Source organism: Erinaceus europaeus, chromosome 14 (assembly GCF_950295315.1).
Source record: "Erinaceus europaeus chromosome 14, mEriEur2.1, whole genome shotgun sequence".
NCBI classification, from domain to species: domain Eukaryota; kingdom Metazoa; phylum Chordata; class Mammalia; order Eulipotyphla; family Erinaceidae; genus Erinaceus; species Erinaceus europaeus.
In genome coordinates, this window is record NC_080175.1 from 15018978 (window position 1) to 15038416 (window position 19439).

Here is a 19439-nt window from a genome sequence, read left to right on the forward strand (position 1 = left end):
GCCAAACTGTAAGGTGCTAAAGACCTAATGAGGCCTGAATACAGGCCACTGGGTGGCTGGATGGTGGGACCACATAGTGGGGCCCTATGGAGTGGAAGTCCAGCTGTTGTGTGGCCAGCACCAGTCCTGGTGGACTCCCACAGCACCAGACTCTGGACCCCACCATTGCGTGTTGGGTGGAGTTGGTGAGAGGCACAGATTCCTTTCTCTGAGTTCCCTTCTTCTTCTAGCGTTTGCCCTTCTTCTGTAGCCAGTCAACAGCATCAGGTTGAGCCTGATGTAAAGTTTCGAGACCTCCTTTGAATCTGGAGAGGTGACAGTCGTTGACTATGTGGGTCATAGTCTGTCTGGAGCCGCAGGGGCAGTTCGGGTCGTCTCTGGCTCCCCAGCGATGGAACATAGCGGCACACCGGCCATGGCCTGTTCGATAGCGATTGAGGAGGGCCCAATCATAACGAGCTAGGTCAAAGCCAGGTTGACGCTTACAGGGGTCTGTGATGAGGTGTTTGTTCTTTACCTCAGCTGACTGCCAACTCTATTTCCAAGAGACTGGAACAGAGAAGTTCAGTGTAGGCATAGGGGACCAGATTGGGTGACGAGACGTCAAGCGTTGGACAGGGTGGGCGAAGATATCCGCGTATATTGGCAGGTCCGGTCAAGCGTAGACGTGGGAGATGAACTTAGATGATGCCGCATCCCGACGAATATCTGGCGGGGCGATGTTGCTAAGAACTGGCAGCCATGGAACCGGGGTGGAACGGATGGTTCCAGAAATGATCCTCATGGAGGAATATAATTTGGAATCAACCAAGTGGACATGGGGGCTACGGAACCATACTGGGGCACAGTATTCTGAGTTCCCTGAGATTCCAGAGCACAGATTCCTTTCTCTGGGTTTCCTGGCCCCAGACTTCCTTCCTTCCTTCCTTTCTTTTTTTTTTTTTTTTTTGCCTCCAGGGTTGTTGCTGGGGCTCAGTGCCTGCACCATGAATCCACTGCTCCTGGAGGCTATCTTTTCCCCCCTTTGTTGCCCTGGTTGTCTTTTCATTGTTGTAGTTGTTATTATTGTTTTTATTGCTGTCGTTGTTGTTGGATAGGACAGAGAGAAATGGAGAGAGGAGGGGAAGACGGGGGAAGGAGGGGGGGGGAGAGAAAGACAGACACCTCCTGCAGACCTGCTTCACCGCCTGTGAAGCGACTCCCCCTGCAGGTGGGGAGCTGGGGCCTCGAACCAGAATCCTCACACTGGTTCTTGCATTTTGTGCCATGTGCGCTTAACCTGCTGCACTACTGCCAGACTCCCTCTTCCTTCCTTTTTTTTTTTTTTTTTGTCTTACAACAACGACATCAATGACAACAATAATAACTACAACAACAATGAAAAGCAGCAAGGGCAAGAAAAGGGAAAATAAATACATAAATATAAAAAAAAAGAAAGGGAGAAAGCTAGTCCCCTGTAGACCTGCTTCACTGCTCATGAAGTATCCTCCTCCTTCCCCTCCCCCGGCAGGCGGGGGAGCAGGAATTCAACCTGAGCCTTTGTGTATGTAACATGTGCTCGACTGGGTGCACCAACATCCAGCCCCCATCTTTAAATTATTTTTATATTTATTTATTTTCCCTTTTTTTGCCCTTGTTTTTTATTGTTGTTGTAGTCACTATTGTTGTTGTTATTGGTGTAGTCGTTAGATAAGACAGAGAGAAATGAAGAGAGGAGGGTAAGACAGAGAGGGGGAGAGAAAGATAGACACCTAGAGATCTACTTCACCACTTGTGGAGCGACTCCCCTGCAGGTGGGGAGCCGGGGCTCAAACCAGGAACCTTACACCAGTGCTTGCACTTTGAGCCGCCTGTGTTTAACCTGCTGTGCTACCGCCTGACTCCCTTTTTTTTTTTTCATTAGATTACCGCTCAGCTCTGGCATATGGTAGTGCTGGAGGTTGAACTGCGGACCTCAGAACCTCAAGCTTGAAAGTTTTTTTTTTTTTGCATAACCATTATGCTATCTTCCTATTCCCTAAAACATATTTTAAAGTACTTGTTTTTATTGATTTTATGTGAGCACTGGTTTCATGTGAGCAAGAGAGAATAAGTCAGAGCACTACTGCACTGCTCTTGTGTACAAGTAGCATCAGGAATTGAACTGGAAGCCCCAGCCATGCAGCTTTGTGTTCCTACCAGCAGAGGTACTTCCCAGAATGCTCCATTACACACACACACACACACACACACACACACACAGGACACTTAAAAAAATCTATTTATTACACCCAAGGAGAGGCCATCTAAATACATCAAACATCTGCTGGAAGAGCTACAGTAATATATTATCAGCAACACAGTAATAGTAGGGGACTTCAACACCCCACTCTCTCAACTTAACACATCATTCAGGTAGAAAAACAATAAAGAAACAAAGGAGCTAAATGAAGAGATAGATAAACTAGAACTGTTGGACATTTTCAGAATAAAGATGGTGATTTCATTGTTTTCAGCCCATCTTGGATGGAGCTTGAATAAATCATGTTAAGTGAAATAAATCAGAAACAGAAGGATGATCTCATTCATAGGCAGAAGCTGAAAAACAATACCAGAAGAGAAAGCACTAAGGAGAACTTCTACTGGAGTTGGTGTTTTACACCAAAGTAAAAGACTGGGGTGGGTGCGTGGGTGGGGAGTTCAGATCCTGTAACAGGATGGCAGAGGTTCTAGTGGGGGTTGTATTGCTGTATGGAAAAATGAGAACTATTATGCATGTATCATTGTATTTATTGTCGATTGTAAAATATTGATCCCCCAATAAAAAATTTTAAAAAATTATTTACTTATTAATGAGAGAGGAAGAAAGAGAAAGAACTAGTCATCAGTCTGGTACCTGCAATGCCTGGGATCAAACTCAGAACCTCATACTTGAGAATCTACAGTCTCTCCACTGCTCCACGTCCAGTGCCATAAGAGTATGTATAACTTAAAATGGGTAGCTGCCTGTTTTCCTAGGTTAGTATGTGGTTCCTCTCAATGGGTGAGCATCTCCTACTATTTTGGTTGAGAGCCAAGATTCTGAGCAACAAGGGTCAAGCTCATGAGTCTAAAGAAACGGCCATCTGTGGCCTGGGAGGGAGCACAGTGGGTAAAAAATTGGACTCTCAAGCTTAAAGTCCTGATTTTGATCCCTGGAATCACATGTGCCAGAGTGATGCTCTGGTTCTCTTTCTGTCTTCCTCTCTCTTTCACAGATAAATACATCTTTTTTTAAAAAAGTCATAATGGAGAAACTTTATGAGATAACACAGTAATACAGTGTAAGACTTAAATGCCAGGCATGCATGTCTTCTCTGCCAACCTTTTGATGTAGAACCCATTCTTCTTTTGGGGTGTGGAGTCTGCTTTCTGTACCTGAGCTCCCCTTTCTTGCCTAAGCCAAGTGTACAACACTGATGACTTGCCACAAAGTTGTGGTTTTCTTAAAGTGCAGTGCAAGGTCCTAGAGACCTTGCAGAATGCTCAGGAAGCAAGACTCTTGATGGGCTCTTACTTCTCACTTCCCCTGATCATCTGCACCATTTCAGTTGCACTTACTAGCTTCATTCAATTCGGTGGAGGAGTCATTTCCATAAGGTAAACTGTACTTATTGTGTACAAACCCGTGAGTTTTTAAAAATTATTTTACTAGTGATTTAATATTGATTGTAAAATAAAATTGTGAAATAACAGGGGTATAGTTCCATATAGTTCCCACCACCAGAGTTCTGTGTCCCCATCCCCTCCACTGGAAACTGCAGTAGTTCTCCCAAGGTCACAGATACGGGCTGATTCAACAACTTTGTCTCTCTCTCTCTCTCTCCATATATATATAAAATCTTATTTTATTTTTAATGGTTCTGACTTCCATATATATATCATTCCTACCATCAAAGGCCTGTGTCCCTACCCCCATCCCACTGTAGTGAAGCTGAAAATCTACCCTCATCCTCCACCCAGATTTTTTTTACTTTTGTGCAATACGGTGCCTGCACTACGAATCCACTGCTCCTGGAGGCTATTTTTTTTTCCCATTTGTTGCCCTGGTTATAATTGTTGTTGTTGTTATTGCTGTCATTGCTGGATAGGACAGAGAGAACTCGAGAGAGGAGGGGAAGACAGAGGGGGGAGAGAAAGACAGATACCTGCAGACCTGCTTCACCACCTGTGAAGTGACCCCCCTGCAGGTGGGTAGCGGGAGCTCAAACAAGGATCCTTACACAGGTCCTCGAGCTTCAAGCTTCCGGCCATGTGTGCTTAACACCACTACCCCCACCCCCTTCACTTCCTTTCTAAGTCACCCCTTTTCCTTTCCTACTTCCAGATGTCTTTGCTTTTTTTCTTTTTCTCTCTCAAGATAAGAGAAACAGTGCCTGGCTTCCTCTGGTGTTTTCCATATTCACTTCCCTTTCAGTGATGGTATAAAAACAAGATTCCTGCGTGATATGACTTTTATTTGAAAGATTAGAGCAGCAGTGATTTCTAAGGTAGAAAATGTACAATGCTTCTTGTACGGCTTTATAACCTCTTCATACTATATCATAAAATATATTCAATCTTGTAAAAAAAAAAACAAAAAAAAAAACAAGGGGCCGGGTGGTGGTGCACCTGGATGAGCGCATGTATTACAATGCGCAAGGACCTGAGTTTGAGCCCCCAGTCCCCACCTGCAGGGGGAAAGCTTCACGAGTGGTAAAGCAGGGCTGCAGGTGTGTCTCTGTGTTTCTCCCTATCGCCTCCTTCCCTCTTGATTTCTGGCTGTCTCTATCCAATAAATAAAGATAATAAAAAAAAATTTAAAAGCATCCTGGTGACAGATGCTTCAGGTTCTGGTAGAATGGGGGTACAGAGCCCTTTGGTTTTCTCCCCTTATCATTTATCCCCCTGAGAGTATGGACCACAATTCTTTTGGGGGTACAGAAGGTGGGAGTTTTGGCTTCTGTCATTGCTTCTCCTTTCAGTAGCCCTCTGAAGGTGCAACTTGCCCCATCCCGAGCAAGAACATGCCTAATTTGGGGGCCCTCTGGGGCCCTGCCTTTCTTTGAATCTGGCAGCAAGTTCTGCAGTAGAATCTCTTCAGTTTCCTCAGTGAAGTGTGATGGCTGCCAGGTGACTCTGCAGGGCTCCACACCAGGTCAGTGTCTTCACTAAAGTCCCGGCATCTTGAGGAAGTTGCCACACCCTATTTTTTCATTGTTTGTCCTTACTCCCAACTTGTTGCTGGGGCTCTCTCCTCTCCGTGTGTTACAAACTCCTTGAGAGGCTGCTTCTGTCACGTATTTCTCCTCTTACAGAGAAATTCCTATCACCCGCCCAAGCTGGTTTCCGCCCAGGAAGATCTACCTGCGAACAAGCCCTGGCCCTCTCAACTTACATTGAAAATGGATTCCAGAAGAATTTAAAGACGGGTGCTGTCTTTGTTGATCTCACAGCAGCCTATGACATGGTCTGGCACCGTGGTCTCCTAGTCAAGATCTCAAGATGCCTGCCTCCATGGGTGGCCAACACTATATCGTTTCTTCTCCAAAACAGAAGATTCCGGGTGCATCTGGGTGACAAGTCTAGCAGATGGAGACTTGTCTCAAGTGGCCTCCCCCAGGGCTCTGTTCTGGCTCTTACGCTATTTAATATTTACATCAATGACCTCCCAGAAACTTCTTCAAGGAAGTTCATCTACGCCGATGACATCTGCTGTGCAACTCAGGCATCCAAGTTCAACATCCTTGAGGAAACACTCACGAAAGACATGTCTCTGATATCTGATTACTGTAAAAAATGGCGACTAATCCCTAGCACTGCAAAAACGGTATCATCTGTTTTCCATCTACACCATGCCTCGGCCTCGCGTGAGCTTAATGTGCAGCTTGGCGATACGAGAATCCGGCATGAAGCCCGGCCAGTCTATCTTGGCGTTACTCTCGATCGCACTCTGTCATTTCACGAACATCTCATAAAAACTGCAGCAAAGGTGGGCGCGAGGAATAACATCATTGCAAGACTGGCCAGCTCCTCATAGGGTGCGAGCGCTTCCACACTACGATCATCATCTCTGGCATTATGCTATTCCACTGCAGAATACTGTGCCCCAGTATGGTTCCGTAGCCCCCATGTCCACTTGGTTGATTCCAAATTATATTCCTCCATGAGGATCATTTCTGGAACCATCCGTTCCACCCCGGTTCCATGGCTGCCAGTTCTTAGCAACATCGCCCCGCCAGATATTCGTCGGGATGCGGCATCATCTAAGTTCATCTCCCACGTCTACGCTCGACCGGACCTGCCAATATACGCGGAGATCTTCGCCCACCCTGTCCAACGCTTGACGTCTCATCACCCAATCTGGTCCCCTACGCCTACACTGAACTTCTCTGTTCCAGACTCTTGGAAATAGAGTTGGCAGTCAGCTGAAGTAAAGAACAAACTCCTCATCACAGACCCCTGCAAGCGTCAACCCGGCTTTGACCTAGCTCGTTATGATTGGGCCCTCCTCAATCGCTATCGAACAGGCCATGGCCGGTGTGCCGCTATGTTCCATCGCTGGGGAGCCAGAGACGACCCGAACTGCCCCTGCGGCTCCAGACAGACTATGACCCACATAGTCAACGACTGCCACCTCTCCAGATTCAAAGGAGGTCTCGAAACTTTACATCAGGCTCAACCTGATGCTGTTGACTGGCTACAGATGAAGGGCAAACGCTAGAAGAAGAAGTGCTAGCAGTATGAATCTACTGCTCCCTGAGGCCATTTCTCCCCTTTCTATTATATTTGATAAGACAGAGAGAAATTGAGAGAGGAGGGAGACATAAAGAGAAAGAAACACACCTGAAAACCTGCTTCACGGCCTGGGAAGTATTCTCCCCCCTACACCGCAGGTGGGAAGCAGGAGCTTGAACCCAGGTTGTTGTGTATGGTAATATGTATGCTCAACTGGGTGTGCCACCAGCCAACCCCCCCCAAATGAATGCGTTTAAAAAGTATTTACTTGGGGGTGGGGCGTTAGCGCAGCTGGTTAAGCTCATGTGGTGCAAGGACGGGCGTAGGGATCCCGGTTCGAGCCCCCAGCTCCCCACCTGCAGGGGAGTTGCTTCACAGTTGGTGAAGCAGGTCTGCAGGTGTCTATCTTTCTCTCCCCTTCTCTGTCTTCCCCTCCTCTATCGATTTCTCTCTGTTCCATCTAACAACAAACAACAACAATAATAATCACAACAAGGCTACAACAACAAGGGCAACAAAAGAGGGAAAAATGGCCTCTAGGAGCAGTGGATCCATGGTGCAGGCACTGAGCCCCAGCAATAACCCTGGAGGCAAAAAATAAAAGTATTTACTGATAGGGAGCCGGGTGGTGGCGCAGCTGGTTGAGCCCACATGTTACAATGCGCAAGGACACAGATTTGAGCCCACGGTCCCCACCTACCACGGGAAAGCTTCACAAGTGGTGAAACAGGGCTGCAGGGGTCTCTCTGGCACTCTCCCTCTCTATCAACCCCTTCCCTCTCAATCCTGGCTGTCTGTCTCTAATAAACAAAGACAATAATTTTTAAAAAATTATTTACTGATAGAGAAATAGAAAGAAACCAAACTGACCTAGCATAGACACTTCGTGAAATTGAACCCAGGGTCTTATGTATGGAAGTCTTACAATTCTACCCACCAAGTCACCTCCCTAGCTGCCTGAACCTGCTTGTCTTGCCTTTCTCCTCTGTGTTGTGGAGAATTAAAGAAGAGGGGCCTCACATCCTGTTTTAGTTTTCTGGGCTAACTATTGATAGATTTTTTTTTTTTAATTATCTTTATTTATTTATTGCATCGTAACATGTGGGCTCAACCAGGTGCGCCACCACCTGGTCTCTTATTGATAGATTTTTTTTTCCTCCCATTAAGTGATGAAGACACAATTCATACCATGTTAGGCAGAATGAATTAATGGTTGACTTAGATAATTGAAAGCTTCAGGTATAGCTGGGTCCAGGAAATGGAGTGATGTCCGAAGGATGTTGTTGGTTCTCAGACAGCTTCTCAGACAGGTTCTTCTCCTCTGCTGGCAGAGTGACCATCACTGGTATGAGGTTTGTGCCCTTCCTGCTTAAAACCCTAAATGGCTCTGAAAAATAAATCACAAGAAGGGCTCTGACTGGTTAATTTGGGCCCTGCAGCCAACCCAGTGAAGGGGAGGGTCAGTGTATCAGAACCCTGTGAACTGAATTGGGGTGTTCTTGAAAAGGGCAGAGGCCACTAGGAAAAGACAGAAACATTCTTTTTATTTAATTTATTTTATTATTTAATTATTTATTTAAGAAAGGAGACATTAACAAAACCATAGGATAGGAGGGGGTACAACTCCACACAATTCCCACCACCCGATATCCATATCCTATCCCCTCCCCTGATAGCTTTCCCATTCTCTATCCCTCTGGGAGCATGGACCCAGGATCCTTGTGGGTTGCAGAAGGTGGAAGGTCTGACTTCTGGAATTGCTTCCCCGCTGAACATGGGTGTTGACTGGTTGGTCCATACTCCCAGTCTGTCTCTCTCTTTCCCTAGTAAGGTGGGGCTCTGGGGAAGCGGAGCTTCAGGACACATTGGTGGGGTCGTCAGTCCAGGCTGTTGGTCTCTGGAACCTGGTGGCTGAAAAGAGAGTTAACGTAAAAGCCAAACAAATAGTTGAACAATTATGGACCTAATGGCTGGAATAGTGCAGATGAAGTGTTGGGGGGTACTCACTGCAGACTCTTGTGTACTTCTGCTTTCACATATATATTTTGCCCTAGTTTATGGATACGTGTGAACATATGCTCTGTCTCAGGGTACCTGGTCTATATCTAGGTTTGGGGACTTTGCTAGGAAGTGAACCGCCTGGAATGGGTTTAGAGAATACTATGAAAGGAAAGGTCTTACCTGAGTAATGAAGCTGAAGGGTTAAGACAGAAACATTCTAAGGGTATGGATCGATCTGCCTACACCAGAGAAACAATTACAGAAACCAGAACTCCCACCTTCTGCACCTCATAAAGAATTTTGGTCCATACTTCCAAAGGTATAATTGGCTCTGAACTCCAATTCCATCAGGACCTGGAGAGAGAGAGAGAGAGAGAGAGGGAGAGAAAAGACACTCAGAAGAAGTAGGTGTGACTTAGAAAGGAAAAGAAAGCAGGACCATAGGAAAAATTAGTATATATATAGTTATAGAAATAATAGTCAACCCCTATTTGTGATCTTGGGAGACCTAATACAGTTTTCAATAGAGAGAATGGGAACATAGGACTGTGGTGGTGGAGAAGGTGTGGAATTATACCCCTGTTATAATTTTGTAAATCAATATTAAATTAGTAATTGGAATAAAAGAACTAGGAAACACACATATCAAATGCACATACACATCACATACATGTACACATATCAAATGCAAAACTCTGATATGGCTTGCTTTAAATGTTGTCCTTGAAGTTATGAATATAATATCAATACCTGGCACCTTTTTCCCTTTGAGATTAATTCATTTCTAATATTGATTTTACTGCCTAAGTGATGTTTACGCATCCTAAAAGGGTGAGATTCTGAGTAGCATTCATTACTTAACAACTTTTTTCCTGCTCTTTTTTCTTTATCAAGGAGCTATGTGCATTGTTCCAAGTATAAGAATCAGGCAGGAAATAAACTAATTAATCAAGAAGAAAAAAATAATGAAGAAAGAAAGGAAGGAAGAAAAGAAAAGAAAAAGGCAGAAGCTTGTCCTAAAGTTAGGCCATCTGAGAAGGAACAAATGCCCACTGCTTTAGAGGCTGGGCTATATAGAGAGCATTTGGTCGAGAGCACATGTTCCAGTGTGCAAAGATCCGGATTCAAACTCCTTGTCCCCACCTGTATGGGGATGGGGGAACGGGACAGCGGGGAGGAAGATTCCTGAGTGGAGAAACAGTGCTGCGGGTGTCTCTTTCTCCTTCTCTATCTCCCCCTTTCCTCTTGATTTCTCTGTCTCTTTTGATATAGAAATAATAAAATAAAAAAACAACAAAAAGTTCAAGTTCATTCTTTCATATCACGTGTGCATACGCACACAACACATATGCACCACTTGCTCTCTCTCTCTTTCACACACACACACACACACACACACACACACACACACACACACACACACCTGCACTTACACAATTTTTAGCTCTTGAACCTGCCCCAAACTGACACAGCCCAAACATCTCCCACTTCCAGACGGACGTGGGGCTCTGCCGTGTGAAACTCCCGCTGCTTCCTTTCAGAAATCAAAAGGAAGAATTACCTTCCTTTTATTAATTGGCTCTTTCCTTACAAGAGCTCACCTTTTGTTTTTCTGCACTTTACAAGGAGAAGGTGTGTTTTTATGCCATGGGTGGATCCAGGCTGTTAATGGAACCCTTTGATTGTTAAGTTGGAGTGAGTCCTGTGTGTGCAGTGGAGGCTCCAATAGGCTGGGGACGGTACCTTTAGGTTCATGTCTTCCCTCAGCGCTGGATGGGAAGGATTGGACTGAAACTTTAAACATTTTGAGCAATACCTAGAATATGTATAATTTATAAGCCACACACCGTTGGCTGTCAAATAGGCGATTGATCTGGCTCGGATCTTGTTAATTATCTTCCACATACATTACGCCTTAACAGATCTTCAGTATACTGTGTATCAATATTAATAAGATTATAAAACACTATTGATAATTAGTAACAGAAGACACCGGGCCTTTGATTCTAGCTGTTACAAATGCCCCAGCCTCTCTCTAGATTAGAAAGTGGCCACTTTCCATTTAACAATCTCAGATCAGAACATCCCTGTTCTAAAGTGGGTTATTAGGAGACATTGCATATTTGCACCAGGTTGCAAGGGGCTATTTGGAGCATCACTGCTGGGTGGAAAATGTGTGTCTCTTGTCTCCGGGAGGTCTAATGGTGTGGGAGGAGTTTCAGGGGGAGCTGTGCCCACTTTGATCAGCCAAATTCCTCCTTTCCTTTGTCCAGACAAATCATATTGGTTTGATCTTTTTTTTTTGTTGTTGTTGTTGTTGTTTGTTTTGTTTGTTTGCAGGATACTCACCAGGATGGCATTTTTCCTCTTGATTTTTTTTTCTCCTGTGGGATGAAAGGGGCCCCGTGGGGAAGACAGAGGAAGGGGGCTGGAAGGACTCGAGGCCCGTCCCATTTTGGATGGCACTTTATTTTCTGTTTTCTCTCTTTGGAAGAGCCTCCTCTTTTATGTTTTTGTTAGGTTCATAAACTCATTAACATCAAACAAGCAGATCTGCCACTAACTAGGGAAACACAAGCAATTTCACATAGAAATAGAAAGCATTGAAGCTCCAGTGCTGAGGACACCACTGGGAGCCTGGTGGGGGGTCTCTCACCTGGCAGAGGAGGGGCAGGAGAGGGGAGCAGAAAGGACATCCCGGGACCTTGCAATGGCCAGTCTTGAATGTGGGCGCTTAGGCCTGTAGTTTTCAGGCTCCGGTATGCTCAAGACTCACTGGTGGGGGTTCTGGCGGTGACACATCTGGTTAAGCAAACATGTTACAATGTGTAAGGACCCAGGTTCAAGCCCCCCCCCCCCAATCTCTGCAGAGGGAAAGCTTTGTGAGTGGTGAAGCAGTATTGCAGGTGTCTCTTTGTCTCTCTCCCTCTTTATCACCCTCTTCCCCTCTCTATTTCTGGCTGTCTCTATCCAATAAATAAAGATAAAAAAGAATTATTTATGAAAACAAACAAACAAAAGACTTGATGGTGCTGTTTATTAAGCACCCAGATCCCTGAGCATCTGTGTGCATGATAAAGTTCCACCCAGCCCCCTATTCCAGTGATTCTGAAACTCAGCATGACTTTTAGTCCTATCTGATTTTATCACTTAAGATTGTCTTATTTGCAAATGACAGCCAACTCTATCCAGTTTTCATAAAAACAACAATGTTGCTGGCTGCTAGCTTCTAATGGAGCTAGAGACTTAGTTCAGATGGTCTTTTCTCTTTCTTTTTTTTTTTATAATAGTTTTTTTTCCTTTTTGTTGCCTTTTTTATTGTTGTTGTAGTTATTAATGTTGCCATCATTAGACAGGACAGAGAGAAATGGAGAGAGGAGGGGAAGACAGAAAGGGGGAGAGAAAGACAGACACCTGCAGAGACCCTCCATCCATACCTTCCAGGTGAGGCAGGCATGCCTTTGAGATTTATCTTCTGAAAGTGTCTGCTTTAATGTTTTCAGTCTCAGAGCTCATTGCTTGTACTCTCAGCCCCTTTATTTTTCAAGCAATAGCCCAGCATATGTCACTTGGAGTTCTAGCTTAAAGGTGAATAGCTGAAAGTCTGGGTAGCAGTGCACCTGGTTGAGAGCACACATTACAGTGTACAAGGACCCAGGTTCAACCTCCACCCCCAACCCCTGTCTGTAGAGGGGAAGCTTTCTCATCAGTGAAACAGTACTGCAGGCCCCCCTTCTCTCTCTCTCTCTCGTCCTCTTTCTCTCTCTCTCTCTTTGCCACTCTCCCTCTATCTCCTCAACTCTCAATTTTTGTCTCTATTGAAAATAAACACTATTTAAGAATGGTTTAAACATATTACATTTAAAATGGCATTAAAAATTAAATTAAAAATGGCTCCTTTAGCACTGACCAGGGAGGTGTTTTAGTGGCTAGAATTTGAGGAGTGGGGTTCGATGTCTGGCACCACACATGCCACAGCAGTGTGCTGGTCTCTTCTTCTTAAACTATTCTCATGAATTAAGGACATAAATCTGAAGCTGATGGTTCTTGCATCAGTAACTTTGCATGGTCAGCATTCAGTATCTGTCTGTCATAGTTATAGCGTCTGATAACCCTACCAGGATACCCTCATGCATTGGGAAGCATAGAGAGACATGTGTTCCAACATATTTTGTGAATTTGTCTATTGGGCATGTCTCAAGAGCCATTCCATGGACAACACAACTGTTAAGAAATAATCCTTCTACAATCCAACTGATTTACCTCCAATAAAAATTAAAGACTTGCCACGTTCTAGTCTCAGTTATTCATTTTCTCCTACACAGGGGTGTATGATTATTTAACACCCCCTGACTCCCCAACAACAACATGTGATTAATAAAATAAAACTGAGATACAGTTATAGGGACAAGAGATAGACTACAATAACAAGAGAATGCCAGAGGCAAAGTTTGCCTGTTGTAAGAACTGGAAATACTACTAAAGGCCATTTCAAAGGTGAACTTCCTGGTAACCAAAGAAAAGAGTTAGCTATGCAAGTTATAAAAATCACACTGTTAGGAAAAGAAATTTATCAGGATTGGAAGGAATCTGGGAGCCTGAGGACTGAATCTTGGTCTCTTGTCATCTTAACTTTGTGGCCTTACACACTTTACCTAACAATTCTTGGGCTCTGCTTTCTCACCTGAAAAAAAATGAGGATAATATTCTATAAGTCCATATCAGTACACATGAATATATAATTAGGTAAACAGGATCTTTCTTATAGTAGAATTTCAGTTTTCAGTGTAAAAGAAGAGAATCAGTAGATTAAAAACACCATGATAATTATTGTTTTTGGCAAGGATCATCAATAGAGGCTAAAATTATGGGGCTAAAGTTTGGTGAGAAATAAGATATTTATCTAGGTTCTATGTATTGCCCTGATAAACTTTTTAATCACAAAGAGGAAAATAATAACTTCACAGTACGAAACTTGACTGGCATCACCTCACTAGGTGACAAAAGCTGACAATCTCAACAATGAGATATATTCCTAAGGCAACAGACCAATTCAAATGGAGGGATATTCTGCAAAGAACTAAGATGTGAAAGATAAAGGGAGAATAAAGGTCTCCCTTCAGAGGCAAGGAAGCTAGGAACATCAGTCCTTGCAACATGAGATACTAGATTCTGTACTAGAGAAAGTACGGCAGCTGTATAATTGGAGAAATTTGCAAAAGGCCAGCAGATTGGTAAATAGTGTACAGATATTAATTTCTTGATTTGCTTCAATGTAGTTGCGCAAGATGTTAACATGGGATAAAGGGATTAAATGAAGGAATATTTTCCCCCCACCAGAATTATCAGTGGGGATCAGTGACTTCACAATGACTCCATCATTCTTGGTGGCCTTTTTTTTTTTTTTTGAGAGGGAGTGACACACACACACACACATACACAGAGAGAGAGATAGTGATAGTAATAGAGAAAGAGAGAGAGGAAGAAGGAGAGACATCTGCAGCACTGCTTCATCACTCATGAAGCTTCTACCCTGCAGGTGGGTACTGGGAGCTGGACCCTATATCCTCAAGCATGGTAACAGGTGTGCTCTATCTTGTGGAGAGTCTGTACTCATGCTGCAGCTTCCCTGTAAGTCTGGATTTACTTCAAAATGATTTTTTTTTCAAGTGTAAGTGGGGTTACTAATTGATGGCCCTGCTTAGGAGTTGGGAGGGAGATAAGCAGACAGTGCTAAACTCCATGTTCAGAGTCAGGCAGGTTCAGCCCACATTCCTTGTTAAAATTATTATCTGTTGGAAGTCTGCAGAACATGCCAGTGAATTATTCACGGTCACACCCTCCAGGAGTGAGGGAGGGTGACTGTCAGGTATGCAAACAGCCAAGGTATAATTTGAAGTGCTCACAGAGGTCAGCACAGCACACTTTCCAGCCTTTTTTTTTTCTTCCTAGCTTTTTTCTTTGGCCCAAGTGGGAAGTGCACACCAATTGGGCAAAGCAGTTTGCTTCAGGCCAGCCAGCCAGCCAGGCAGCCAGCCAGCCAGCTAGGGCTGCCCTCTCATTACACATCCTCCAGGCAGCCCTCACCAAGCGGGACCCTGAGTCAGGGCAAAACCAGCATTTGGGGATGAGCAGATTCTTTTCTGGGTGGGGCTCGGTCACTGTGATGAGTGACAAACACACTGGTGGCAGGCTGCTGTTAGGTCTCCAGCACCTGATCCCTGATGGTGGGATAGATGTTACCTGATTCCTGATGGTGGGATAGATGTTTGAGAAGTGAGATCCACTATACCAGGTATGATGGTCAGAATCAAGGCAGGAATGAGTGTGGCAGATACCCTCTTGTGCCTGGGAGAGGATGAGTAGGAAGGGGAGCCAGGGAGTGTCTAGGCTGATGTATGTGGAATTTGATTAGGGTGTGAAAGCTGTAAACCCTTTCCTGATCCCTGAGGGTCAGCTGAGGTTCTGGGAGCTACCTGTTTGAAGAGGGCACTAACTTGATCCATCCTTTATTCATGGAACAAGACCTTGACTTTGGCAACGTTGCTTTTTCAGAGCTTGTAAATAATAGATACTTGGGCAGTGACCTACCAACGATGCAAAGCCAGTTTCATTGCAAGTATGACATCATAGAAATGTATTCAGAATTTAGGCTATTTTCTTTTCTTTTTTTTTAATTTATTTTTTATTTAAGAAAGGATAAATTAACAAAACCATTGGCTCCGCTTCCCCAGAGGCTATTTTCTTTTCTATGGAGATGGTTTGTAGTTCGATATATCCATCTATTTTAGATAGAGACAGAGAGGCACACACACACAGAGAGCGAGAGATAGAGAGGGGGCGCTGAAGGAATTCATTGAAGGGATGAAACTTCCTTCAATATAGTGAGGGCTGGGCTTGAACCTGGGTTGCTCATATGGCAAAACAGCACACTATCACTTCTCTGAGTTCATAGTTTAAAAACTATTTCTTCAAAGATCCTGTGAGACTCTCTACCCCAAATTTACACACACACACACACACACACACACATACACACACACACACACATACACACACACACAGTGGGGGGGGGAGGGAGAGAGAGAGAAAGAGGGAGAGTGAGAGAAGATCAATGTTCAACTCTGGTTTATAGTGGTGCTGGGGATTGAACTTGGGACCTCAGAGCTTCAGGCATGAAAGTCTTTTGCACAACAGCATGCTGTTTCCCCAGCCCTTCCCAATCTAATCTACCAGTCAATTTATGGAAGCTCCTTACCTGGTTTGTTCTATTGCTTGTCCTTTCTAGTGTCAGGATTTCGTGGGGAATGTTTTGGTGACTTGTGAGGACAACAGTACAGAAATGTCGGATACCTTAGAAAAATTTGATCTTTTGATGACAGGCACCAGTCAAGGACTTGGGTCTGCAGGTGTCTTCTTTCCACTCAGATGTTCCCCAGTCACCTGCACTGGATTCTTCTTGCCATTCCATGACCATTTGTGAAACTGATCTTGGCTAAATTACAATTGGCCTCCATACTGTTATATCTATCTAGAACTCCTATGCGCTACCCATTGTGCAATACAGCCGGGTGATGCTATATCTAATAAAACACCTGACTTTGTTTTTCTTGCCATGTCAACAGCATCAGGTCTTGGGGCTTGGCGGTGGCATACCTGGTTGAACACATATGTTACAGTGCTTAGGGACCTGGGTTTAAGCCTCCAGTTCCCACCTGCAGGGAGGAAGCTTCTCAAGTGGTGAAGCAGTGCTGCAGGTGTCTTTTTGTCTCTTTCTCTCCCTATCTCCTCTTCCCCTCTCAATTTCTCTGTCTTTATCAAATAAATAAATAGCATAAGACATCATCACACCTTTTTGCTTACTCCCTACTTTTCAAGTCACTCCTTTTTCAAGTACTTGTTAGACTATTTCCACAGGAAATAAAAAGAAAGATCAGCCTATGTTGACTGAAATGGCAAAAGGAGTTTATGGGGCTCATGTATCAGTCAAAAGACTCATGGTCAGTGGACTTCAGGTACAGTTCGGTAGGGAGGGATCTGCATTTCTTTAGTTTTGTCTTCATTCTGTTTTCCCCTGTGGTTGTAATATTGTTTCAAACAGTAAATAAATTTTAAAAATTAAGTCATCTCTAGGGGGAAGAAAATCTTCATCTTTGCTCAAGTTGGAACATTTTTAACCAGTAGTTGGGATCAGAGGAAGGACAGCAAACAGAAGAATAATTGATTTAAATCTAGCCTACCTCAGTAACTAAAAGGAGGGGCTGAAATCAAGCCTGGAAGTAGGTGTGAGGTGAATTCTAGCCAACGCCTCAGGTTGAGAGACGGAATGGATATTGGAGTCAACGTCCGTTTTATAATGCCCCACATACCGGGACTCTCCTTGCTGTCCTCCACTTTCGTTCCTTCTCAGTCCTTTAACTCCTCCTCTTCTTCTACTCATCTGCTAGGTACCCAGGCTGTGTGGAACCTCCCATCCTGTGTGTTTGTGCTCCCTTCACTTCCTATATCAAATTACTCACCACATTTTATTACAATCCTGATAAGTTCCTTCCCCATTGGTTGAAGGTCTAGGAAGACAGAGTGCCTCACCTTGTCAAGATTCAGGAAGCCAATAAGCCTCTCCAAGATTCAAGATTCTATGTCAAGTAACATCCCAAGAAACCACTATGCTGAGTAGTCTCCATGTTGAGAGTGATAACATAACCCTCAAGTCACATGAAAGGAAACTGAGGCTGGGCAAGGTCATGAGGCTGACCAGAAGCAGAGCTGGACTTTGGACTTTCAGTTTCATTGCACAGCTCAAGCTCTTTCTCCAACTGCCCTGCTTGGGAAGGAAAAGGGAAGGTTGGTGCAGGCTGCAGGGTGTGGTATCCTTATTCCTAGAGGGATTGACTATGGTTACGGGAAACTGATGTCCCCTCAGTGATTATCTGACACATCACTGCCTTTTCTTCTGGCAGTCTGTCAACTTGCACCTGGTCTCTGCCCCTTTACTTGTGGTAGGACTGGTTCCAAAGGTCTACCTAGGTTGCTGCAGGAAAAGGCTGCAGGGCCAGATGGAAGAGATGTCAGTGTTTAAAGAAGTGTAATAACATTGAGGGCAGGGGAGATACACAGCAGTAGAGCACAGGGCTTGCAAACAAGAGGTCCTAGGCTTGATCCTTGGCAGTACCAATAGCTGGGACCAATACCTAGGACTGAGCCATGTTCTAGTCAAGACCAAATAAGCAGAAAGTAGGGCAGAAATATTACTGGGGAGATAGCATGTTGGGCTAAGCTTCACTGACGGGAGACAGATGACCCAGGACTCATGGCTGAGCTGTACACAGTATCTCTTTATTCATGCAGAATGCAGCACAATCTAAGCCAAGCTAAGCTAAACTAAAACTAATATACTTGCCAAGTAGGGTGTAAACAGGATGTGACATAGAGAGGTTGGAGAGAAAAGTGACTGGTGAAAATCAGGGTGTGACAAGGAGAGGGGACGGAGCAGGCGAGAATTCTACCACTGAACCACCAATGCCCTGGAGGGAGAGTGGTGCTTAGTTAACAGTGATTATGTAAATAGAATACAGTGTTAAGCAGGGGGATTAAACCAAATGAAACAGAAGGGGTTTTTAGAAGCAGAATTAGAAGCATACCAACAATAGCATAGTGGTGCCCATAACTGAGTCTCTTAAGTCCCAAGTTCAACCCATAGCATCACCGTAGCCAGAGCTGGTTAAGAGAAAATTTCAAAAATGGGGGTTGGGTGGTAGTGCAGTCACGTGGCACAAAGCACAAGGGCTGGCATGAGAATACTTATTTGGGTTCACTTCACAAATGGTGAAGCAGGTTGCAGGTGTCCATCTTTCTCTCCCCCTCTCTGATTTCCCCTCCTCTCTCAAGTTTTCTCTCTGTCCTATCCAACAACTACAACAAGGGCAACAAAATGGGAAAAGTAGCCTCCAAGACCAATGGATTCATAGTGCAGGCCCTGAGCCCCAGCGATCACCCTGGAGGCAAAAACAAAACAAAACAAACAAACAAACAAAACATTAGAAAGGGGCTGGGTGGTGGCACACCTGGTTGAGCACACATATTCCACTGTGCAAGGATCTGGGTTCAAGCCCCTGGTCCCCACCTGCAGGGGGAGAATTTTGAGTGGTGAAACAGGGCTACAGGTGTCTATCTCCCTATAACCCACTTCTCTCTTGACTTCTGGTTGTCTCTATCCAATAAATAAAGATAATAAAAAAACATTTAAGAAAATTTCAAAAATATGCTGAAGTATTATTTTTTTAAAAAAATCATAATAATTTCCGTATCTAGTCATCTGTTGGGGGGCATTTAGGATGCTTCCATTCTTTAACTGTTGTGAATAAATAATGCAGCTATGAACATAAGGTTGCATATGTCCCTTTGAATTAGTATTTTCATGTCCTTTGGGTAAATGCCTAAGAGTGCTATTGTTGGATCACAGGGCAATTCCTTTCTTTTTTTTTAATTTGTGTAAGAACCCTTAACTCCATGGGACTCTATTCCACAATAAAAATGATATTGTGTCCTTTTGGACAAAAGGGATGGAATTGTAGGCAATTATGTGTAGCGAAATAAGTAGAGAGGTGAAAGGTAACTAACAGATTGGAATCTAGATAACTTAAACACTGGAAGAAGTGAGTAAACTTTAAGACTCTGTGAGAACTATGGAAGTACTTGCTGGG